The sequence below is a fragment of the Hetaerina americana genome, unplaced genomic scaffold (genome assembly GCF_022747635.1).
Source record: "Hetaerina americana unplaced genomic scaffold, ioHetAmer1.1.p SCAF_1, whole genome shotgun sequence".
Lineage (NCBI taxonomy): Eukaryota > Metazoa > Arthropoda > Insecta > Odonata > Calopterygidae > Hetaerina > Hetaerina americana.
Genome location: NW_027286069.1, coordinates 83,602,007 through 83,628,121, shown reverse-complemented (window position 1 = coordinate 83,628,121; position 26,115 = coordinate 83,602,007). Strand labels below are relative to the sequence as shown.

Genomic DNA, 26,115 nt, shown 5'->3' with positions numbered 1-26,115 from the left:
GAAAGGTGAGAACAGGCAGGAGTGGAAAGGATAAGAAGAAGGGAAGGATAAGAGGATAGCGATTTTCTTCGTGCTCACTCGGTTTGTCAAGAAAAGTTTCGAGGAGATAGTTCGTTCTGCTGTTTAATTGGACGTAGCGGAAAGCCGACGTCTAAGGCTTCCTTTTGGTTTCTCCGAATACTCCTGCGATGGCCATTTGACGGTACCCGACATTCCCTCCTCGCTTGCAATTTGTTATATCTTTCTCCTACGCCCTATCATTGTTCAACCTCAATCATTAATTTTCTTTTCGATATTTTCAAGGAAAGGTACCTTCAGTAACGAGTGAGATCAGAATAAAGTAAACAACAAATGCTGGTTATTTTAATTTTTGATACTCTAATCTGTTCAAATCTTGAGTTAATATCAATGACTTGGCTCTTATCACCTGCAAACACAATAGATTCTCCAATCGATACATGCTGTCAATATTAATGAGAAGAAAATTAAATAAACACTGACTACGCCTAATTGATATACCACAAAGCGATCAATTAGGCTAAAAAATAATCACATTTTAAGGATAAGAATGACTTATACCTAATAATTAACATTACAGAACTGGGAATTATCACACCGTAGAGCTTAATTATGCATAAAAGTGGTCCTTAATCCACTAGTAAGATTAATTTAAAAGGAAAAAACATTAGAAGCCACTCATATTCAAATAACTTAAAATATAAGAATTTTCTTCATATGCTCGTCACAGTGTATAATGATGGCGACTTAATGACAAAAATTGGTCTTTTTTCATCTCAAAAATACTAATCAATCTTTTGATTAAGACAATATTGATTGGAAACTTGAGGCAAAAAATGTTCGCGGAAAATTGAGGAACTTAGTTGACATAAATTAAAGTACTAAAATACTATAGTACAATGAGAAATGTATATAACGTAGCAATAGATAAACATATTGTAATAATTACAATTAATAGTAAAAAGAGAATTTAATAATTAAAAAAAGATAATATCCATGCTGATGACATCATAAATGCTATACTTGTAGTAACTGAATGGAAATATTCCGCACCATGATCCCAGAAAGTTCGGAGTTTAATTAATCTGAGAAGTCAACCTCAACTTTATATCACCGGTCAATATTTATTATTATTAATATGCACCCTGCGGCCGCGCCATGGATTATATTTCTCTGAAATCACTGAATACGGCAATCCCACGACTAACTCCAGCCCGTAAATGAAGTAACTGAGTCGGTCTCGTGGTAATTATTTTGTTTGCACGAAATTATGTTGTAAAATCCTATGCGATCAACTTATTTCCTGCAGTCTGAACGCACGCCCCCGAAGCTATCCGGAGGAAGGAGGAGCACGTTTTCCCTAGCTGACCTGAAGGGCTATTCACCAGTCCGGAATGCCGAGAAAACCGGATGGCACTGTGACCCCATGCTCACCCCTCATCGAATACATTCGACCGGTACCTACATAATGGCTCTCTATATGATGAATGGGGCACGAGCGAAATCGATCGATACTATGTGCACAGGAGAACGATGGAGGTGAAGCAATCCATCCCGGAGAGAGAAATCTCAGTGAATCACCGGATGATGGTTGGTCCCACACACTGTTCAAGGAGTCGTATAGGAAGATGAGGGGTTCATTAAGTGGTAAGGACGGGGAGTACGATAGAATAGGCTGGGTGTATATTGGCGCATCCTCTTGTAGTTTCGGTAGACGAGAAGGAAGTGAGGTAGAAAATCGTGTAATAGCCTTGGGACACTGCATCATTCGAAATCTCCAGTTAATCATTAGTAAGCGAGGATGATACGAAGGGACAAACAAAAAGGTAGCTTATATTTTTAGGCTCTACGACTAATATTAAATGTAAAAAAATTCCAGGAGGGGTCAAGCGATGAAATCTAAAATTATCCAACTAATTTAACCCTGTTAACTTTTAATTATGAGAGACTATCAAAATATCCATGTAAATAAAATTGTTTCAGAAACTTATTCGTACATAAATGCTCCCAATATTCTAATTATAGTAAAGAATTTACGACCCAAAAATACTAATATTAATAAGAATGCCAATTTAATGTAAAGACGTACCATTAAATTAAATTTAATGATCGAATGCAGAAATGGTGCAAGCAGGCACCTAAATAAATTCAGCAATGGATAATTCAAGATCAGATGTAGATAGGTTAAGTAAAACACGGAAACAAATAATAAACAGTCATATTAATAGATAGGCACAAGAGTTTATTAAATTACTAATTTAAGGAGAGTAGCAAGGAATGGTGCTGAGTAATGAAATATGTGGTATGTATATTAAAGGGTAGTTGGAAATGAAAGATAATACGTGTAGTACAAGGAATTGAAAAGGTTTGCTGTGACAAGATTGTAGAAAAGTAAAATAATGAAATTTGCAATGACCACAATGATGAAGTGATCCCGCAACTTTGAGACCCCTCGGTTTTTATCACATTTATAATCAACGACACTTTTACTCATGAGAGTAAAAAATTGCTTTCACGGAATCACTTCAAATGATCCTCATGCCACTTCACTTCAAATGGGTACATTATTCTTTAAAACCGACCTAGGCTTAAAAAAGTTCACATTTAATTCCTCCTTCACTCCGTAATAAAGTCTAAATGGCCTTTTGTAAATCCTAAAATATGTGAACGTTCCCTCTACGCCTTGTCATGGACCTTCCAAAAAAGGGAGAAAAATATCTTCCCTTAGTCCTTGAAAGCATGCCTACATACCAATAAATACATGTATATGTATGTATATATATAAATAAATATATATATATATATATATATATATATATATATATATACATACATATATACACACACATAAATATATGTATATAAACACTCAAAACACTAATATAGATTTGTTAAACATAGAAAAACAAAGAAAGGACTCTCGCTAATGTAGTTTTGACGTTCCGACGGCACGGCCGTCCTTAAAAAACTCTCCACTCTCCTGAAGAGTATATTTTAAAAATATCTATCAGTGTATTTATATGTTTTATGTATACATGTTTTTATATCCGAGTTCCATTTCGAATATATATATATATATATATATATATATATATATATATATATATATATATATATATATATATTTATTTATTCACACGCACACATACATTCGCACGTAGGGGAATGTACATGTTCCTACGTATAGCACGTTTAGGTCAAATGAAAAGCACAAAAGCAATCTCGGGGAAAAAGCCGTTTCGCGAAATTGCCGTTAGGAAGACATCTGAGAAGACGTTGAGAGGACAAAATCCTTCCTCCTTCCTGACGACCACGGTTTCCTCGGCACTAGTACGTGCATGTGTGTGTTTGTGAGTGTTAGTGGCCATGCGAAGGGAATTCGGATTGGAGCTCAGGGCCGAAGGGGCACGAAAAGGAGGGAAGGGAAAGAGGAGTGGGGTAAGCAGACACCTCTCCCTCTCTCTCCCACCACTCCGTCCCCCTCGAACCTATCGCCCTTCCTAGTACTCCTCCCTTCAAACCCTTCCGTGCAAACCATTCTACTTGCTGGGGCAAAATCGTAACTCTTCCCTTGAAATGGGGAGAAATCTTTCCCTCTTCCTCAACTACGGCTTCCCTGTCCGTTTCCCTCCTCTCCCTCGATCCTTCTCCCTTTCATTCTCTCCTCACCTTTCCTCGCTAACTTTCTTTCCGTATGAATCCGCCCTCTCTCTTCCACCTACTTCTAACCTCGATTCCCCCGATCTTCCAACAACCAATCCTGTTCAAGACTCAAATCTTCCCCGTCTCCTTGTCATTCGTCTTTTCCTTCACTATTTTGTCAGATATGATATATGAGTTTTTTTGGAACCAATATTTTTACGAACGGAAGCTTTATGGATCATAGAAGTTCACGAGTGGTTGTCAATGTGAATTGATCTGCACATTATGAATAACAAGATGCCATTACTTATTTTCATCTTCAACTTTCATGGGGACAGTAGAGTTAAAAAATAAATCTTTTACTAGTAAATACTTTGTCCGAGGACCAATAACCAGTGAGGACATAACTTCCTTCAGACGAAACAAAATATAATTTCATTAAAATCTGAATCTAATATTAGACCTTAGACCAGATTTCAACAAAACTGGTCTGCAATAGCCCTCTTTAAACAGCTGTTAATATTTTAACCGTTTACATATTGTTCACTAACGTATTTATGTGAAGTCTTTCACAATTATCGAGTCACAACGCCTCTTCAAGTTTTTTGATCGCTAAACTACTAATTCTGAGTTCTAAGGCATATGGTTATGCACGTCTTCTTAAGCTACAAGAAAAAATAACTTCTACTGAGCAAATAGCGTACAAAATTATTCCCTAAAAGTGTCATGTACTCAACGCTAATTCCACTATCTACTTTATCTTGACTGTAATTCCTAATTCCATCGAACCAATTATTTTTACAAAAAACCTCAAATTCAAACTCTACACACGTACTTTTTCTTCATTCCCATTAAGGGCCTGAGAATAAGAGAGTCAAGCAAAATCCTATTGTATCCACTTTTTTAATTGAAAATAATAAGTTAAATGCCCCAGATTTTCGTGACATGACAGTCGCGGAATACAAAATACTTTAACAAAGGGAATATTCATAGAAACACTTTTAATTTTACAGTATTAGTTTTTCATAAATGAAAGTTCAACGAAATATTTTTCAGGAAACTGTTCTGGTTTCAATTCCAGGGTGACGTATGGGCACCAGAATCGCATCGGAAACCGCTGGAGGGACAGGGAATGGACGTGAATCTAATGTGTGAATTGTACAAGTTAGATAGAATTTATGGTCAGGGTGGGATATGCTCTACCATAACTCAATAAAACTAGCTTAGGGATATATGGAGATAATAATATAATATTAACTTATTAGGCTTATAACACAAAAGATTTGAGTGATATTTAACTATGAGCATTAATAAATAAATAGGGATATTTTTAGCATCATTTAATTATATCCTGAAATGTTAGATCATTTTTTCATCGCAAAAAATAAGGATGACCCAGAAATAAATGGAAAGTTATGCAAAATAATTCAATCTAGTGAGGTGATCAGTAATGACGAATACTGCTCTAATACTTGCTACTAGGCCAAATCTTATTTTAACGCATTCCAGATGATACCTTCTAATAATCCTGGGATAATTTATTCGATACAATGGAATTAATCGAACTCTAGTTAAGTTCTCCAAATTTGATATGACACCTTTGAGTAGAATCTAGTAAACCTTGTCTGCAATATCTCTCTCTTACTCACGATGATTTTTCAAAACTGCGTCAGAATTATTTTTTACGTCTAGGGATGCATTTCTGAAATAGGTACAATTTTTGATTTTACACTGTGAGTTTTCTTCGAGCTAGTTATTCCTGTAGTTGCCCCAAGCGACCAACTTCACTCATTTCAAACTCTTCGATTTGCCTCACACGGGGCAATTTTTTCTAACGTTAAATTTTTCGAGCATGGTTGTCCTTCTATAAGACCCCAACCATACTTCTCCTCAAACTTATCCCCATTACTCCCTAGGCGTCCTCCGTTCACCCTTTTCGCCCGCTGACCGAGATTGCCTCCGGAGTAACCCTTCTCCTCCGACTCACCTCCCCGACCCCTTCCCCCCTCATTCCCACTCCGCAGTCGGATGACCGATAAAACGGACAATCAAATCAAACGCTCTCTTGGAGAAGAAAAGTCCCATTTGAAGAGAGATTCTCGCTCATCCCTTCCTCTATCCGCCCCTCAAACCCTTTGCAGCAATGAGTCGAAATCCTACTTTAGCTCATCCCGAAATACACACGCACACTCCGGTCTCTCATTCCCTCTGTTCCATTCTGTAGCTATCTCATCTCCTATTCATCCCTACTACGTCCCTCCCTCCACATATCCTCTCGACCATCTCCTTCCGCTGGTTTCCTCATCACCTGCTTCTCCTGCTCGGCTTTCACAGTGACCAGTTCTTACACACGCGCTCCGCGGGGAGTTAAAGCCTCACATATCCCCTGCGATTTGCTTCAGTCACCACTTTATGGCGAGGATGATGCTAAGTGTAATTTTTTTTTCTTTTTATTTTTTAACTTGAGCTTCCGAGCGATTTTTACGCGCTGGAAGCGATTTCCCCCAGCGGTTTTGAGAGAATCTTTCGTGAGTTTTCTGGAAGTACGCGCCATTGTGTGGATTGCAGTGTCGAGATAAAAAAAATACTACTCTGGGGAGCTGCGTCAGACCAAAATAGGTTTTGTACGCAATTCCTTAACCTCGAAATCCTACTCGCAGTCTCCAGCATCGAAATACATGGATGTTAGCCGTGCAGTAAAACCAAGTGAATGCAGGTAAAGTGATAAAGAAATGTACGTCAACCATGAGCCAAGTTGTTCAAAATAGAAGTAAACCTGAAGATTTCTAGAATATTTTGAATATAGGATTCAAATCCATTTTTCATTGGCTGTAAAAGTATAATCCATTTAGTTTAGATGAATTCTCACCCACCGAGTAACAACAGAAAATAAATTTTGTTCATAATAATTGAAGAAAAGAAATTTCACAAAATCGATAGGTAATAAAATTTTAGAAATCCAAGTAACTTTTTCAAGATTTTGTGCTTGTGTCTATGCCTGATATTCTGTACAGTCACTGTATCAAAACAATTAATATTTTATAGAATTGGGCACAAAAACATGCACATAGTTACTTCATCTATGTTTATTTTATAGGTAACTTACCTAACTCGGAGGTTCAACTGCTAGTGATCTGAAAATAAGAATGAAATAATTAGTTGAAGGTATTTAAGGGCCGTCAAAAAAAGTTCGGAAGAATTTTTCTTCGAGCAAAGATATTTTTATTTGGATTGCGGAATAAGAAATGGATAATAAGTCATTTTTTAAGGGAATATCTTGGAAATAATTTACACAAATTATGATACTCTCCTGGGAACAATAATAGCAAAAAAGGCTTTTAAGAGGAAACAGACTTTAATGGGGAAAAGTCACCCGAGCTTCACCGTATTAAATATTTAAATGCGGTGATGCTTACGTCACCTTCTTCATTAACTCAGACGAGTTTTACTCCATAACTCTGAGTAAAATGCGACTTTTTCCGTATCCTGTCCAAATCAGTTTTATTTCGACTTAGAAGTATACAATTAACTTGGTGCGGCAGAAAAACAAGAATTAGAATTTTTAAAAATATTCTTTTGTTAAAAAAATATATGACATGCTAACGAGCCATTTTTATTTAATCATACACCTGTATATGTTGACAGATGCCATCAAATAAAATCAGATGTTCAAATGGAAAATACTACCTAATACTTTTAAATTCTTCCTTAAACGTTTCTCCAAAAATCCTTCGAGTGTTAACTACAATTTAAAGAAAAACTAGCTGGTATTTTGGTTAAAAATAAATTACAGAGAAAAATTAGCTATGCAGAGAATCGATATATTGGTAATGGTTTATCCACACAAATTGTTACTTCAATTTTTAGTTATTTCTAAAATTCATTCTTGCTTCACGTTTCAATTGAGCAGTTGGAAAAAGTTGCCTTCGATTTGCTGTTATGATATGCTGTTCGAACACGTATACCTGCGCTCTTTCTTCATATCAAAACTACATCCAATCAGAGATGAATTGGAATATTTAACGATTCTCACACTAACTGAAAATACAAACAAGAAATCTTTATCTATACTTAGAGAAACGCATGTGAAAGTTGGTGCAATGACGAAAAAACCACAAATTTTACTTCTTCATTCTTTAATTACCCTTTAATTAAGGCCTGACCTTTTATTTAATTCTAATTTGCATCTGTTAAATGTAACTTCATATTTTTTTAAAAGATTCAAGACATTCTAGAAACAAACTGAGTAGCTCCAGGCGTGATGGGGTGGAATTCAAACTTAATAAAGAACAGATGGTAACAATTTTTAACTAAATATTTCAATATTATAAACATTATTATTCAATGACCAGATATCGATGTATAGTATTACATAATCTTCGGATAACAAATTGAATTCAAGCGCCGTCTTATATCGTGTCCATTTTTGCATTCTGGGATTGTGTGGATGTGGAAGGAAAGGAGGCACGGAGGAGAGGATGGTGGTCCAACCAACTGATAGGATGCGAAATGCAAAGTTTCAAACGTGTTGAAGGAATACAATAAAAGTCTCAGAGGTTAACACGGGTAAAAGATTCAAGACATTCTAGAAACAAACTGAGTAGCTCCAGGCGTGATGGGGTGGAATTCAAACTTAATAAAGAACAGATGGTAACAATTTTTAACTAAATATTTCAATATTATAAACATTATTATTCAATGACCAGATATCGATGTATAGTATTACATAATCTTCGGATAACAAATTGAATTCAAGCGCCGTCTTATATCGTGTCCATTTTTGCATTCTGGGATTGTGTGGATGTGGAAGGAAAGGAGGCACGGAGGAGAGGATGGTGGTCCAACCAACTGATAGGATGCGAAATGCAAAGTTTCAAACGTGTTGAAGGAATACAATAAAAGTCTCAGAGGTTAACACGGGTATGCAGTAGGAAGGGCGTCAGGAAACTAGGGGGAAAAATATCTAGAGGACAATTGTAACTACGACTGTCTGTTCTTCTCTTGGCTATAGATATCGAGTTAGAGTGAATATTGCTTTTTTGATACCCCATGTGATATATATTTTGGCAAAAAATATAATGCCATGTAATAAATTGGTTACAGGTTTCCACGCGCGCGAATCAACGATCATCTTAGGATAAAGGGAATGGGTACGCACACAGTTACAGGGTAACCATTGTGAGGGCTTAGGTTAAGGAAGAGGAGGAGGAGGAAAGGAAATAGTTTGGGTACAAATTACAGTGACCAAACGTCGGACGGCGATGGAAGGCGGGAATATATTTGAGGGGCGAGAGGAGGGGAGAGTGGAGTGAGGAGAGGGAACTTGGAAGAGAAGAGGGGAGGAAGGAAAGAAGGTGCTGACCCGAAAGAAAGCGTCTCTATATTTCATCCAAACAATCCCCTTCTCATAATCACCCGTTTTGATAAATGCACAACTCGATAGATTCTACCTTTCTACATATAAATAATTACCCTGCAATTAACCAAAATGGAGTGTGGCAAGAAGTACAAGCAAAAAGTACTGGGTATTCTTACCGTAAATGGACAAAAGTTTACGAACCGTAAGTTTAAATAAACAAAGTCACAGAATGTGATCACCTTATTCAAAGCATAGGCGCAGATATAAGTATTGGGACACAAAGTTGGTTTACCACTGATATTGCCTTCGGTGAACTTTTCCTAAAAACCATTTCCATTTACCGAATTGAAAAAACAAATAGAATCAAAGATGGCGTCTTTATTACACTTGAAAATTCCTGCGTCAGCAGGACTGAGGTAAATCCAGGTAATTGTTTGTGAAGCGTCTGGTGCTCAATTAAAAGTCCTCAATCCAAAAGAATTTATGCATGCGCATCATGCAGACCGCCAATCGACTGAGACAATTCAATGCCACGGAATGCCTCCGATAGCTTACCAAATCGTGTCGGTCAACTAATGCCCTAAATTGAAATCTCATATAATGGAAGAGGTCGTTTACTGAAAAATATCAAGCCCAATAAATCTTCCAAGCCCGATGAAATACTCGCTCGTATATTTAAGGATCCAGCTACGGAAATTGGGCCGTATTTAGAAATAATATTTAAGAAGTCACTGGTAGATCACAAGGTTCCCAGAGATTTGAAAACGGCTAAAGTTTCACCAATATTTAAAAACGGAGACAAGGAGAAACCGAGCAATTATAGACTTATTTCTCTCTCATTCATTTCGTGCAAGGTTATGGAACATATAGTTGCTAGTTCGATCGTGAGACACCTCGATAATCAGGAGTTAATAAAAAATCAGCACGGTTTCCGAAAAGGTAGATCCTGTGATGCACAACTTACGCTTTTTGTTCATGATATTCTTACTTCAAGAGAGAGCAATGTTCCAGTGGACGCAATTTTTCTAGATTTTAAGAAATCCTTCGACAAAGTACCTCATGCCAAACTACTCACAAAGCTAGAAGCATATGGCATAGATAAAAATATCCGTGGTTGGATTAACACTTTTTTATGATTAGGTTCAAAGAGCAGTGATAGATGGAGTTAGCCCATATGTAGAAGAAGTTCAATGCAAAAATTACATAGTTTAAATATCATTCGCCTTGACCAGGATTCAAGCCCAAATATGACCGGGCATTGACAATCTGTCAATGTCCGGTCGAGTGCTTTAGCCAGTTAAGCTATCTAGTCGTCCTCTTAAACCCTGAAATTTTGGGGACTTCAAAGGAACAAGATATTGTGACGGAATACCGTGCATACAATGTCTATTCATATAATGTACGAGGTAGTAGAAGTTACTTCACGTGTTCCCCAGGGAAGTGTCAGCGGACCTCTTTTATTCCTACTTAACGTTAACAACATTGACTCCGTAGTCACTAGTAAGATACGTTTATGTGCTGATTATGCAGTGATTTAAAGTGATATACGTGATCCTGAGGATACAGCAGATTTATCAGATGACCTTAATGCTATACAACGCAATCAAACTTAAAATAGTGCGTAGTGATAAAGTTTTGAAAAAAAGCGATTCCCTCCGGAACGCCTACTGCTTTGAGATCACCTAAATGGAATATGTAGACTCAATTAAATACGTAGGCATTACCCTTACTCACGACATCTCTTGGGTGATATACATACGGGGAATATGTGGACAAGCTAACAAAAAATTATGATTTATTAGAAGAGTACTTGGTAAATGTGATGAAAAGGTCAAAGAGAAATGTTATCTGTCGCTGATTAGGCCTCATTTAGGATTTTCTGCTGGGTTAATTGAAGAATAGGATCGCATGCAGCGAAGAGGAGCTAGATTTGTACGAGCACTCGTCAAACGTTGTTGCAATAAACTTACTGGCTTATCCAAAAAATTAGAGCAGCTAGGCTGGGAATCACTCACGGAGCGAAGGTTAAATTACAGATTGAAACTCTTGCATAAATTGGAAAGTCTCTTTAGCAGTAAAGTTGAAAATGTATTTATACTGCGGTAAGAGAGATCATGCCAATATAATTAGAAAGGTTATGTGTAGAACAGATAGATTTAAGATGTCATTTTTTCCACGAACGTTAAGGGATCATAATAAAATTTTCCGATCTCGGTAGCGTCATGTTGTGGTAAAAATTAGTCTGATGTATATTCAACCCCTGCCACACACCCTAGTGGAAGGTTGCAGGGTACGTTAATAAATAAATGAACGGTTTCACAAGCACTTGAAGCATGTATTGAATTATATTTTGGTAGGAAAGCGAAGTGTTAAATTTTCAATGTAATGCAATGAAAACGTAAAAAATTAAGCATGCCTTCAATTTTAAAGACAGTGATTCGTGTGCGTTACAGAGGGCCTCCAAAAATTTTCTATATTGGATGAAATTCAATAATACACTCTAGCAATATAAAATCTGAGTTAGATACATTAATCAGGCACTAACGATCATATATTTTAAGTATTTTTTCTAAATATTACCAATATGGGTCCAATATGATATTCAAATTTCCTCGGGCATTAACATTTCCTCACGTAACAACCAAACTTCATCGTTCAATACGGTAGAAACTAGCAAGTTTCCTCTTAGCTTTCCGCAGACTAAAGGGGAGTAAACGAACTCATTCGTTTATTGTGTATTGGAAAGCAAATTCATTCGTTGCCCATTCCCGCAGTTCAGCACACAACAATGGATAATCGTTCGTACTCGTTGAGTGGGACGGACGCGCTTTGACAGCTTTACTCAAAATCGGTGACCCCTTTCCGAACCTATTCCTACGCTAGGATACACGAGTGAATGAAAACGTTCTGACTTCATTTGATTCACCTATGGTGTCTTGCAGACAGATTACCAACGTATTTGGCCTAATACGTTCGGATAAATTGGGTCGCCTTACTGGATGAATTATTCGGTAGTCTGTTTTTCTAAGGAGCCTTGCAGGAAGATGGCTGAAATTCATGTTCATTGAAAATCTATTCAGCGAATGTGAACGATGGAATTTAATATATTTATTCCAAGTGTAATTATACTTATTTTTTAGCTCTAGAATGGCATTGATTGTATAAATTTATTATTCTCATTATAATATTCCCCTTGGCATACTATTAAAAAGTGGTAAGTTTTACCTACTGTGAAAGTTATTACAAAAAATATACATATTAAGAGCTACATTTTACATATTTATGGGCGTGAAATTCATCTTCACATTAATAATGATACGCCAAAATTAAATGAAATATTTTTGATGCCCAGGGCCAACAAGTTATGAACATTTTCGTGGGATATTGCTTTTACATTAACGAAGAGTTTTCCCTTTAGTTTAAATATGTTTGCCCCAGGAATCATTTTGTCCCTGATGAAAAGATTACAAAATGTCACCTGCATGCCTAAGCAATAAATATAACTTTCACTAAATTTCAATTATCTCGTTCCGTTCCTTCATTTCTCTTTCAAAACTCCCATTGCATGAGCACACTGCTTTAATATCCACTCCCCATACTCTTCGGACACGACGATAATGGGAACCTATTACATGGTCTTGAGGTCATGGAAAAAGAGAAAGGAACGGCAGAAAACCTTTCACCCTACCTTTCTCCCCCTGAATGTATTTTTTCCAACGTGCCTTTTAATTTGACGAAGATATTGTTATCCTCCATTTAGCTGAGTGCAATAAACTCTATTTGTAAGAAATAAATCGAAAGCCTTTTACGGATCTTAAATGGCTACAAGTCATACAAATTTCCGGTAATTAAAATTTTTCGCTGAGTCACAACGCTTAAAATGAAGCGATGAAATATATCTGGCTCATTTTCGTTATCAGAAAAATCGTACCTGTTTTTCACTATAATGAGAACGTTTTAGCATAATCACAGGGACCTACCAGAAAAATATTGAAATTGGGACGACTTAAAATAATAACTATAAACAATATATGTATCCTTTCTTCCATATTACGGTGGTGTTACAAAGTTTCACTTCTATAATTCAATTAGACAATTACAGTGAAACGTTCATTAATACATGGGTTATTATAATATTTACTGCACAACGATCATTTTGTAATTAAAAAGTTATCAATAAAGTATCTTTTCATGTTTTTAAAATATAAAGTTCCACGTTAGAATATACTGCTTTAAAAAAACGAAGAGAGCTATTGAAAGGGCCTTGAGTAAATATTTAAAGTAAACTAATAATAAAAATATAGTTGTAATGTTTCGACATTTGGTCGTAGCGAAAAGAATATGAACGTGAATTAGAGGCTTTTTATGTTCGAGCGTGAAAAGGTAATGTAAAATGAAATGGAAAAGAAAAATGAAAAAATGAAGAAAAACTAGACATAATTAGGGAATGGGAAATTTTTTTGGGAGTAGTTCGGAGATGTAAAATACTGGATTCATGAAATCCAGAGAGGTAATGTGACGTCTAATACTGTGATAAAGAGGAGAATTTTAGAAAAACGATGCAACTGGAAGAAAAGAATGAATGTTTTGAATAGAAACAAGTGAGAGAGAAAGTCTTCGGAGGAACGAGTATAATAATTTCGTTACAGATTTTAAGAGCATTGATTGTAATTGGGGTTATCTCAGGTGGGGCTTGGAGGTTTTAAATGTCTGGGTCTGGGTTTAAATGTATGGTCATCGAACAATTACTCCAGATAATATTGATTATATGTTGCTCATGAGATTTCTTTTATTACTACTTATCAAGTAAATTTTCTTAGCTTTTTTGGTTCATTTGCTATAAGAATGATAGCTAAAACATTTAAATTGTCTATACCCACTGAATTTGCAAGACAATTGAACTTTACCTATGCAAATTACTTTTCCACCTTGAATAGATAAATTCGCTCCATTTGATGCTACGTCGTCCTACGGCATATAAACTGTATTCATCTGCATTACTGATGTTAGCGACACATTTTTCATCCTATTTTAAATAATAACTCGTACAAGAAGACCATAGAGAGGATGGAAAATAATTAAGCAAGTAATAATTCAAACTCGCGGGTAAAAAAGTTCCAGACATCCAGAAAATCAATGAATATCAGTCGTTCAATGTATAAAATTATCAACTTGAGTGTGAGATAATTAATAAGTAAATGGAAGCGATAAATTCTGAACATTTTAAATGCGCAAATCTGAATAATAAAAAGATGGAAAAATTCAATGACTAGGGTATTCTTTTAGAGAATAATTGTAGTAGAAGTGTATTATTCGAGATAAGGATAGGTGCACTAGAAGAAGCACTTCCAAGGACGTAGTATATAATTGCAGACAGAAAGAGAATACAAAAAAAGAAGATTTTTGTGAACGGATGGAGAATTAGAATTAGGTTGAGAGGGGACACAATTTAGAGTAAGACCTGGTAGGGAAAGCTTACGAGGAAGTGTATCGAGTAGCTTATTTCATCTGAAATTTTATATTGAAAAACCTTTAAACTAACCAAAAGTCCATTATGGTTTATTGTGGCCCAAAAATGTCCTGCGATGTGTGCGAGGCGGGGTCAGGAATGAAGCAGATGTAGATGGAAGGGAGGGCTTTGTTGAGGCATTCAAAGTAGGAGAAGGCGTTCGGAGGAGAGAGTGATAGATAGTGGGATTTCGAAGGCTGATAGGAGGAATAATGCTAAATAAGCCAGTAAGAATTTTGAAAAGAATAAGAATGCTGGGCGGCATAAAAGGGGAGAAAAGGTACGATGATCTAAAAAAAAGAGTCGGTTAAAAGTGCTCACGTCGTAGGAGTAAGTATAATTTAAAGACTCTACAAAGTGTAATTACCCATAATTTACTTCTTACCGTGATAATACTGATAATAAACTAAAAAATAGTTAAAGCAAATTTAACTCTTTGTTTTCCAATAAGAAAAATACCTATTTAAAATATGCCTGAGAGAGTGTCACAGACACTGTTCACTGTACACCCTACACTGAAGCTAGGTATAAGCAATCTCGCTAAAATGTCAAAATATTCAGTTTTCATCGTAATGTTTTCTTAATAATTTTCAACGCAAAGAAGAGAATTTACTTTGTAAGCACGAAGGGACTTACGTGAATTCTTATACTAGCAGCGTGTTCGCCAAAGTGATAGTAAAGATAAGAAGCTTCTTCACCTCGTTTAGTACAAGAATAACTCTGATGGAGGCTTACTTATTGGGGGACCAACGAAATGTTGCCGAGACTCATTTTGTCAGCAGCTCGAATCCGAATAGCCAAAGCGTGTGAGTTTATCTTTTTTCGGTGCCTTAACACTCTGCCTAGGCTTCTTGTTCCGTACATTCTTATCAGCTGAGGTCCCTCTGAAAGGTTTAATTTCCAAGGGACACCCACGGGATGATTTCACACGATTACTCAGGTTTTTTGTTTAGTAACGACACTTTTTCACGAATTTTATGACATAACTGAATAGAAATATGATGACCAAACCTCTCCTAAAAGATAGCCTAAAATATGGACGGAATAAAAAATAATAAACTAGATAAGGGTGGTATAGATTCATAAATTAGTACGGGGCTGATAAGAATTATCTCCGACATGAAAAAGTTTCACAGTAAAAAATAACGGGGTTCGAGAAATTTAAAAGGGTATTAAAAACAATATGACTCTACGATAATAATGGTGTTATTTTTTATCGAAAATGGTAAATTTACAAAATACATGAATTTATCATATGTTATTGACAGCATTGAAGCGGCACATTAAATAAGTGTGGTCATTAAAATGAATCATAGAGAAGATTAAGCTTAAATAGATTTTCCGATCGATTTCTTCTGAGTACCACCAATCCATTTTGTGCAAAGGATAAGGGGAATGACATTTCAAAACAACTCCTTCAGTCTTCCATTAAGCATTTTTACAACCCATAAAGTATTACATAAATTTTAGCAAAGGCTTATAAAAAAACGTATAAACATAATTCTCAGTGCTTGTGAAACTTCAGGCTCAATAAGCTGGATAAATGGGTCTTTATCAATTTTTCTTGGAACCAGAAATATTATATCTTATTGATCAACATGGCAGTTTGAGGAGACTCTATTTAACTGTGCAAATAAGTGTGTTCTTGCTTGCTACAAAAATATTTACAAGAGAAAGCACACAGTGAGTTTAACAAAGGGTGAAAGGGTGGGTTTTTTTTACCATTAGCTCCTAGATAAAGGGTGGACCCATCCAAGATCGGCATAGGCTTATATCGAGCGAGAAAGGCCTTGCCTCCGCATTCGCAGAAGCCAAAAGCTTTTCATTCGGTTTCACTCCCATTTCCCCATCCCGTTACCCGTTCCCTTGGGGAAGAAAGGAAAAAAGATGCGATTCGTAGGCCGAGAAGACGCGCATCTCTCAGTCCGCCCAAACTCTCCACTCCCCATATCGATGGTCTTCGTCGGACCAGGGCCCTTCATTCTCGGACCCACCCACCAAAACTTCTCTGCCCATACTCGAGGAGGAGGTGGGAGACCGAAGGGAGGTCGCCTCCGGGCCCAAGAACCCTGCCTATTCCCAGAGTTAAGTCCCTCCCCCCTCCTCCTCAACCCCCATCCAATGCCCCTTACGACCACCCCGTTACGCGGGCGGGAAGAAATCTCCTCCTCTTCATTCTCCTTTTTTTTTCTTTACCTCAGAGGGTTTTCATGTTTATGACCAAACCATTGACTTCCATACCACCGCCACCGCTGCCCCCTCCCCTCTCCGGAGTTTCCGCCGCGTTTCCTTCTCATAAAGTTTTATTTTATTTTATACGCGGCTGCGGCATCCCTCTCGCAGCCCCTTATTGCGCCTCCTCCCCGTCACACCCAAAAAATCCCTTTGCCCACTCGCAAACACCTCTCCTCCATCCTTTCGGTCAACATACTCGTCTCGCAAATCCCTTATCCCGGGGCACGACATCCCACGCGGCTCTCCCATACACCTGACGTCAGCAGGCGGTCGTCATGGATCGGCCACTTTTTTTATTCGTTATTAACCATGGGTCAGTACATCGGCGCCATAGGCACACAGGCTTTATCGGAATGGATGGCGGTGAAGATGGACAATCCAGTTTCGTGGGAACTTTGATTTGCTTCGGAACGGTCAATATTCGTGGCCACTTTGATATTATCACAATGATAACACCTTAATACTCACGGTGAAGTACATGCAAGTCTTCGTTTGCTCTACTAATTCCCTCCGGTTACTAATAGAGACAATTTAAAAAGGATTCCATAGGTATCTCCTTGCATCCTTAAAAATCAGTATTAATACATAAACAAGTAAATAAATTTCAATAAATTCTTTTAAGTCTTAGCTAAAATATTTTTCGACAGAAAGTTTGATTTAATCGGAAAGTACGCGAGTGATGAGAGAATACATGCCTGACGCCTTCTACGCAACCCAAAATTATTTATCTAAATAATAAAAAATAACTTCCAGCTAATTTTGAAATGAAGTAATTAAGTGAATGCGTAAAACATTTGTTTTAATACGTAGTGAGAGTGATAGTCTCATAGGGTTTAGAAAACTCTCCATATTATGCATGTATTGCTTAGCAGTTAGATTTATTATTATGTTTACAGCATGAATGGAGTTGGTACCCCAGGTAAGTAGTGAAAATCTTAATTTTCGGTTTTAGAATTGCATTGAAAGATTTTGATCTAATCCAGTCTGGAAGATTAGATTTCGAGACTCATTCACGTGTCTATTTCGGAATTGCAACGCTTAATCAACTTTGCCTCTTAAAAAGAAAATTTTCTTTCCATTAATAGCATTCATTTCTGTAACGCCTTTTTAATACTTGGATTGTTCGATCCTCGAACAATAACAACGCCACTAAACATCGGGAGTAGCCGACATCGTTCCATCACGGAGCAAATTGCACCTTGGTGACTGTGATTATAAAGTAACTACTCGAGTTTTGGCTTAGGAATTCCCAGATGATGAAGGCACAACGCTACCATCTCAACACGCAGGAATCCATAAATTCAGCGTATTGAACTTTTCCATAGAAGCATAGATGAGACCAGGCGAGCGTAATTTATAATTAAAAAATGTCTGTGTCCGATTTTTAAGGATTTGTATTCTGCAATTTTTACAATTTGAAGTCGATAAAATGATAAGTTCTATCGAAATTTCTTAGGTGTGAATGTGCAAAAATAACGAGAGAGATAGAGAGCAAATTTATGATAAAATAAGTTTCATATGAATATTTTATTGAAAAGCACTTGGAAGAACCTTGCTTAACTTCTCCTTCATCGGTCATTATTCACCATTGAGTGATCATCCTCCTTTAAAACTATATTGTGCCTAAAGAGTGAAATTGAGACTACTTATGGACTTCTAACGAGCCGTGAAATTATGTCGACTTTCTCATTGCCTACCAGAAATTTAATTCACCATTCCCTCTCACCTAATGTCTCTCTTCTCTTATTTTTCGTTAATACGCATTTTGAATTTCATATTAATACTCTCATGTTTTCTTTTACATGCCACCTTAGCTATTTTCCATTTAGACCCCCCTTAAGCGTTATTTCTTCCACATGGTGCCCACAACCCCAGAAAACGTTTCATCGGCCCATCTTTCACGATCCAGCTCCTGCTCCCCCTTTCTCTTGCGATCGTAAACAAAGCGATCACTTCGGATGTTTCTGCAATAAACCTCTCTCTCTCCCTTTATGATGGACAATATTTTGAGCGACCGAGGAACTTTTTATCGACCATTTTCCGCACCGAGTTATTTAGCGTAAAATTAAATGATCGTGGCAACCTTGCATGCCTGCTCCTAAATGTGATATGTGCGGTAGAAAATAATGCAATAAACTTTATTGAAGCAGATCCGGTGTTAACGTTATTTTGACGCTATTTTATTTACTTTAAAATATAATAGGCATATATCAGCTCAGATTTACGAAAATATACGTTTTCAACTTTTTAGCTGTAATAAAGTATTCTAAAAACAATGAAATCATAGGGATCTGATTACAAAATCAGGTTTAGACATTTGCACCATGGAGCTATTTGCGACGTGGTAGTACCGTCACCTAGGTTTAATGCCTGGGCTTAATGAAGACGACTTAACTCTTATCCGATCTGCATACATGCATTTTAGATAACGTGGAAACCTCATTACGCCTTGCCCCGAGAGCTTCCTCGGTGGACTGATTGCGAATCATTTTGCCGCGGAACTTGAGCATGTTCTTAACCGAATACAGTGCACTTTGAGACATTTATATTGATGAGGGGAATTATAAATAATAATTAAGCATCGTAGAGAAAGATGGGAAATAATTCATATTAAGTGCATTATAAACGCGGCTCTGCCCAGGAGAAGTAACTAAGGGAATGCAAAATTTCAGCAATGTAGTACAAATACCATGAAACTTCGAAAAGTAAAGCGCATGCCTAGTAAGCCTGGAAGAGAACGTATAAAGCTTTAGCGAGTATATGAAGCGAGTCCCTAAGCCGATGACATGAACGCAACACGTGCGCATTAATAATGCAAAGTCTAAATTATTAAATCTCATCAATATACGTTAAACGACGCAATTAAAATTCACTAAAGACTAAAACGTGAGAAACACTGCTTCCCGCAAGAAGGGTTTGTGCGGGATTATATGGTCCGACATTTCCAATGAATTCATTATCAAAAAGGGGATGCCAAGAGCAAAGGAACATTCATTCGTTCATTTCCTTCCGCATACTCCATCTGGTATTCATGTCATCTATAAAACAGTACAGTCGAGGGAATTTCAGATAGGGGGATCCGTTCTTATAAAACCTTTCAAGCAGAAATCCTTTAAGGATAAAATGATCTCAGGGAAGAAATAAGTCTCTCCCCATCAGTCACCTCAACTCCATTGTCATTCCCCGCACAAATTCCACAAATCTCTACCATTCTTCTCCGATCAACTCTTTCACTCTTTTACCATGTGATTTTCCTCTCTGAAAGTAACTTCATCCCACCGGAGCGAATCCAATTAAAATCCTCAATTCTTTCTGGTATGCTTTTCAGGATCCATTCCGTGAGATGCCATCACTAGTTCAGTATGGTGGATCAAGGGAGCAAATAAGTATTTCTTATCCCAACCGCATTTCACCGAGAGAAACACAAGGAAAATTTTTAAACATATGATGTATTCCAGTGAAGAGAGATGCTTAACATGTAAGTCTAATCTTAGGAAAATTATATGTTCCACATTCGATCATGTGTTCAGGGCGAAATTCCTTGAATCTGTCTTAATTAAAAGAAACAGTTCTATTAAAAAAATCCTCTTCTATGATTTCAGATCTGGGAGTTGGGATTCATGTAATCGATAGTCACCAAACTTGAAGCTATAGAATTAACTATTGGGAAAAAATTAATATGCTAATCAATAAATGAATTTTCAACATTTTCCTTCTTGAAGGTCACTGCGTCAAACTGTACAGCAACGATAAAAATCCTGAAAGTTGAGAACCCAGCGGTTCTAAAAGAAAGTTATTGCAAATTTTGGTTGATTTAACATCAAAGATGATCAAGTGACGCATTTAGGTGAGGTTAAATATTTAGGCATACAAGGCTTTTTAATATTTTCAACATTCGAATAAAACATAAATATTGGATATAATTCCCTAAAAAAAAGTCAACAATATTTGAAGTGCCACTGTGCTTTATTTAAACTTGAAATTCTTTCTATATGTAAATATTTACAAATTTCTTAGATAATTGGTGACTGTTTTTATTCAACTGCGTGGCTATGCATTCAAATAGTGAGTAAAAATACGCGTGTATTCAGGCATTTAACAAAAGAGAATGATATACTACCTTGATCAAAAAGTTCCCGGAATAACCACCGTGTGGCACTCCCATCGTTCCGATTTGAGTTCTGTTTTTTTTGTTAAATCTGTACATCTGTTGTTGATATTCCCTTTAAATCTTAGTGTCATAACTTGACATTTGCAAAAGTTACGTAGCCAAGAGTACATCTATCTCTGTGTGTGTTGGCGATTTTTTACAATTTCAGAAATGGATTTAAATTTGCAACAACGAACTTGTATTAAATTTTGCGTAAAAAACGGATTTAGTGGCGCACGGACGTTGGAAATGTTGGAAAAGTGTTTCGGCAACGATTCTCTAAAAAAAACGGTCGTTTACCAGTGGCACGAGCGGTTCAGAAGTGGTCGTGAGTCAATCGAAGATGATGAACGCAGTGGCAGACCATCGACATCGAAAGTCGGTGAAAAAATTGATAAAGTAAAAGAAATGTTGGTCAATAACCGCAAATTAACCATCAGAGAAATAGCGGAGGACTTGAACATTGCCTATGGATCCGCCCAAGACATTGTGGTTAATGATTTGGGTTTCCGTCGTGTAGCAGCAAAGTTGGTGCCGAAAGACCTCAATTTCATGCAAAAAAGAGACCGTGTTGACGTCGCAAAAGATATGATTTGCGAGGCTGAATCCGATCCCACATTCATCAAAAGGATCATTACTGGAGACGAGACGTGGGTTTATGAGTACGACACGCAATCCAGACATCAGGCAAGTGAATGGCGTTCACCAAATGAGCCGAGACCAAAAAAACCACGTCGTTTTCAGTCAAAAAAGAAGGCAATGCTGACGGTTTTCATGGATTACAACGGTGTAGTGCATCATGAATTTTTGCCAGAAGGCCAGACAGTAAACAAAGAGTATTATTTGGGCGTTATGAGACGTTTGCGTGAAGCAATTCGCCGAAAGAGACCAGAAATGTGGGCAGAAAACTCGTGGATTTTGCACCATGATAACGCACCGTCGCACAGTGCTATCATTATTCGTAATTTTTTGACGAAAAATGCAACAAATACCATCCAACAGCCACCGAATTCACCTGATTTGGCTCCCTATGACTTCTTTCTGTTCAATCGAGTTAAAAAACCATTACGGGGAACGCGTTTTAGCAGCCGAGAGGAAGTAATGGAAAAATCGCAGGAAGCACTGATGGACATACCGAAAACCGACCGTAACTTTTGCAAATGTCAAGTTATGACACTAAGATTTAAAGGGAATATCAACAACAGATGTACCAATTTAACAAAAAAACAGAACTCAAATCGGAACGATGGGAGCGCCACACGGTGGTTATTCCGGGAACTTTTTGATCAAGGTAGTAATATTTATCCAATTGAGATTTTTAATTTAAATTATTCAATCAACAAAGTTTTACATACAATGACATGAACTAATTCCTGACAAAGACAATCAAAAACATTAGTATTTTTGACAAATTGGCTTTGAGCTATGGACTTTATAATCCAAATTTTGAGTAGATACTGTGAATTCAAATTCCATTATCATTCAACATTATATTCATTCAACTGCATAGGTACATACACTCAAACATTCAACATTCAAACATTCAAATATACACTTGAAACTACATGTGGCAAATTCGATTCTATTTTTTTAATAGTATTTAATGAGAGCAGACTTCTATCCATACTAGGTTTACTTTCAACAATTCTATACACACAAAAGTTCATTGACTGCCCAAGCTGGCAAGTATAAACCGTCCCGGTATTTGTACACCAGAAAACAATTAAAGAAGCACCGCTTTCGCTTATTACTCCTGGAATAAAAAAACCTTATCCTTACAAAAAACGCATTTATCTAGAAAGTTTTTTTCTGTTATTTTCGATTGAAAAGAGACACTAATCCGCTAGAAACGCCGAACACTTAATAAATGTGAAGTTCCAATTTTAGTTGATAAGTAATTGCGATTAAATATCCTTCAGACACACGTCAAATAAAGTAAAGATTGGATATGGATTTTTCCGCCATAATTTTTAGGCAAAACCCCTGAGGAGTGACAAAGAGAAATCCTCGAATACGCTAGATGAAAACCGATCTCGATCGCGAAAGAGGCCGTGAGATTGCAGCCCGTGGCGATCGCTATCTAATTACTTCCGCAGACTCGCCCAACTCTGGCGAGGAAGAGAAATTTCCAGGGCACCGGAAATCAAACCACCCCTCCTTGAAGCCTTTTGGAAAAGAAAAATAATTTCCCCAAGATCCGCATCGACGGCCTAGAAAATTTTGAAACGGATGTGGGAACGGAACATTTTTGAATGCCTGAATGCGGAGAAAGTGGCAATCGCACAAAGCTCGGAGGAATAGGAGGAGCCGATCTGAGGGAAAGAATTGCGAGAGGCGGTGGTGGTGGAGGCGAAACGAATAAAACAGCATCGGATAATAAGGGGAATGGCTCCGATGGGATCCTTGTGATAAAGATGTTAATTACTCCGAGAAAGAGGTAGAGTAAGTGAGAAGGCGGTTGGAAGCACAGGAAGACCCTAAAAGCAAGAGGGTGAGAGTAAAATCCTGAGTGGTCACGAAGAGGGGGGTGGGAGTTTATTACTTTAGTGGTAGAGCATTGGCAGAACAGGAGATAGCAGAAGGTTTTAGAAGGAAGGAGAAAAGATAATAAGTCATAAGGAGGATTATGACGAAAAAAGAACCTTATTTCAATGCATATCAAATGGAAAGTAACGTATGTGTTAAAGCCGAAAATGCATAGAGAAAATGGAAGCACCTCAAAAGTAAGAAAATTTTCTTAGACCGTGACTTGGATCACGAACCTTCGACTTGCCGGGCTGTAGACACTAATTAATGAATTTACGTGCGTGTGTTTATGTGTATATAATATATTGTATTTCCTATTTATAACATATATAATAGATATAATATATAGTGGGTAGAGCGTTGGGCTGCTGACCGGAGGGTCCCGGGTTTGATTCCCGGGCAAGTCACTGAGTACCTGCAGTTCCACCCAAGCTAAGTGATTTTCCGGGAACCAGATCTTCCTGGGAAACCATAACCGGCACAGGGAAAGCAACTAGCCCCCCTACCCTGATGTGTGAATTTCACAGGGTATCAAAGCTTCACAGGGCTTCCGGAATCAGTATATATTTGGTATATATTTCAAAAACTTATCTTTACCGCACATTCCCATACTGACAGCCTGCGTAGCGAACCATATCAGCAATATATTCTAGACTTCACTCTTAAAAGCAAATTAAGTATAGGCAAAAGAACAAACTTAAATACAATTGGTGGCCTCCGACGAAGTCCATTAGAAAGTGGTCTGATGTCAGACTGCAGCATGGATTCCTTAGAAACTAGCGCGCTCAGCCTCGTTAAAAGGGATAATGTCCTTCTCACAATCAGAAGGTTTGAGGAGACTGCGGGTACGGTAGAATTGAAGAGGGGCCTTATTTCACTCTCGGAGACATCTCAAAAATGGAAAAGAGAGAAATGAAGAAAAAGGGAAATGGATGACTATCGGGAAGGGGAGTGGCCCGCATGAGAAGTTGTGAGAGATGGAGGCGGGGCAAGTGAAGTCTTAAGTGCTGGAAGAGCAAAAGTGGCGGAGCGCGCAATGAATAGCATGGATGGTGGAATGGGTGGGAGGGGTAAGTTTTAGAAGGGCAGGAGTGGGAAAGTTGGTGGATAGGGGTGGAGTTCGGGGACAAAACAGCAGCCAGGCGAAAGAGAGCAAGAGTAGGTGACAAATTAAGGGCATGCAGCAAAGGTGGATACGAACCGCGGTGGGCAATAAACATTTTATTTGACGCGCACTAGATACTTTCTGGTGTCTAGTACTGGAATAACTCAGAGTGAGAAATCTTATTTGGCAATAAATATTGAAAAAAATTCTCGCTTCTTTTAACCTTGGGAATGAATGCCTGGCATCACCATCGATCTATAAATATAATTAATTGCCATATTTTTATAAAATAATCAAAATATTTACTTACTGAGTCATCAAAAGTATAAAATACTATATTTCTCAGAAATATTTTTACGTTTTCAAAAATCGGTGCTTTTAGTTGATGGCCGACCCCATTGGCGGCGGGGTAACGTCCTCGTCTGCCATTCCAAGGGTCGCGGGTTCGATTCCCGCCTGGGTGAGTTTCCCTCCATCTAGGGCGTGGGTGTTTGTGAATGTGACCATTGTTATCGTTGTTAATAGTTCGATGTAAAGGCCAACATGTGCTATTTTCGGACCAATACTGAATAAATAAATAAAATAAATAAATGAAGCTAATACGCGAAATTTAATAGGTGAAATAAGGAATACTGTTTTTATATGAAGTCAATTCTATCGCAGATAAAATCTATTAAAGACGTAAAGTTTTAGATTCAATTATTACTATTCTTTATTAATAATTAGATTATCACCTAATTGTGTAGTTAGAGCCGTGAAATTCTTAGTAAATAAATATATATTGCGCATACTACGTAAACAAATTAGAGCATAAGATCAAAGATTCATATTTCTATGAGATTTATTGTAGTACAAATATAGGCAATATCATTCATATGACTTAATGTGTAATAAGAGTTAAAAGTAAATACATGGAATGCAGTAAAGTTACTTAGTTTATATTATGAATGACTACCCGGATTTAAAAAATTAAAATTAAGAAGATTAAAATAAGGCTGAAGTAATAATAAACGCATATATGAAGCCGAAAATTATATAAAGAAATTGGTCTTCATAAATTACTTCCTAAAAGGACTCATCCAGATTTTTAAGAGATACGGCTAAAAGGGGTTCATAAAAGACGGGAGATTTTAATATAGGATCATAGACATTGAATAAGCCTATGGGATTCTGAAAACGTAATTGAACAACATTGGAGCCCAAAAATCGACGATATGATAAGAGCAAAATCCGAAGAGAATTAAAAAAAATACATAAATATATAGCTAATCAAACAAAAAACTGTGAAAATGGACGATGATAAAACAAAACAATCAAACAAACGAAAAGATTTTATTTCCAACAAAGTTATTAAATATCATTCTCCTGAATTTATTCTCAGTTTCAGAGTTCCAAGGTTATTCATCTTTTAATAGCATGCATACGTACAATTGTATCCCAAATATGACACCTTCACCAATCACGATGCAACTGTCACCATAATGGAAATTAACTATTTTATTTCTAATAACTCTTTAAAATGATTTTGTCATTAATTCATTACTACCTGATTGATTATTTGCTTTGCGATT

The 26,115-nt window shown here is 37.1% G+C and overlaps 1 long non-coding RNA gene across 1 annotated transcript in view; it reads right to left on the bottom strand.

The window, feature by feature from the left end:
* The window catches only part of LOC139686346 (uncharacterized), a 403,335-nt gene that overhangs the window by 295,477 nt on the left and 81,743 nt on the right, over positions 1 to 26,115 (bottom strand). The window contains exon 3 of the long non-coding RNA XR_011700368.1: positions 6,767 to 6,794. This is a non-coding gene — a long non-coding RNA (uncharacterized lncRNA). The remainder of the gene's footprint in view (positions 1 to 6,766; positions 6,795 to 26,115) is intronic.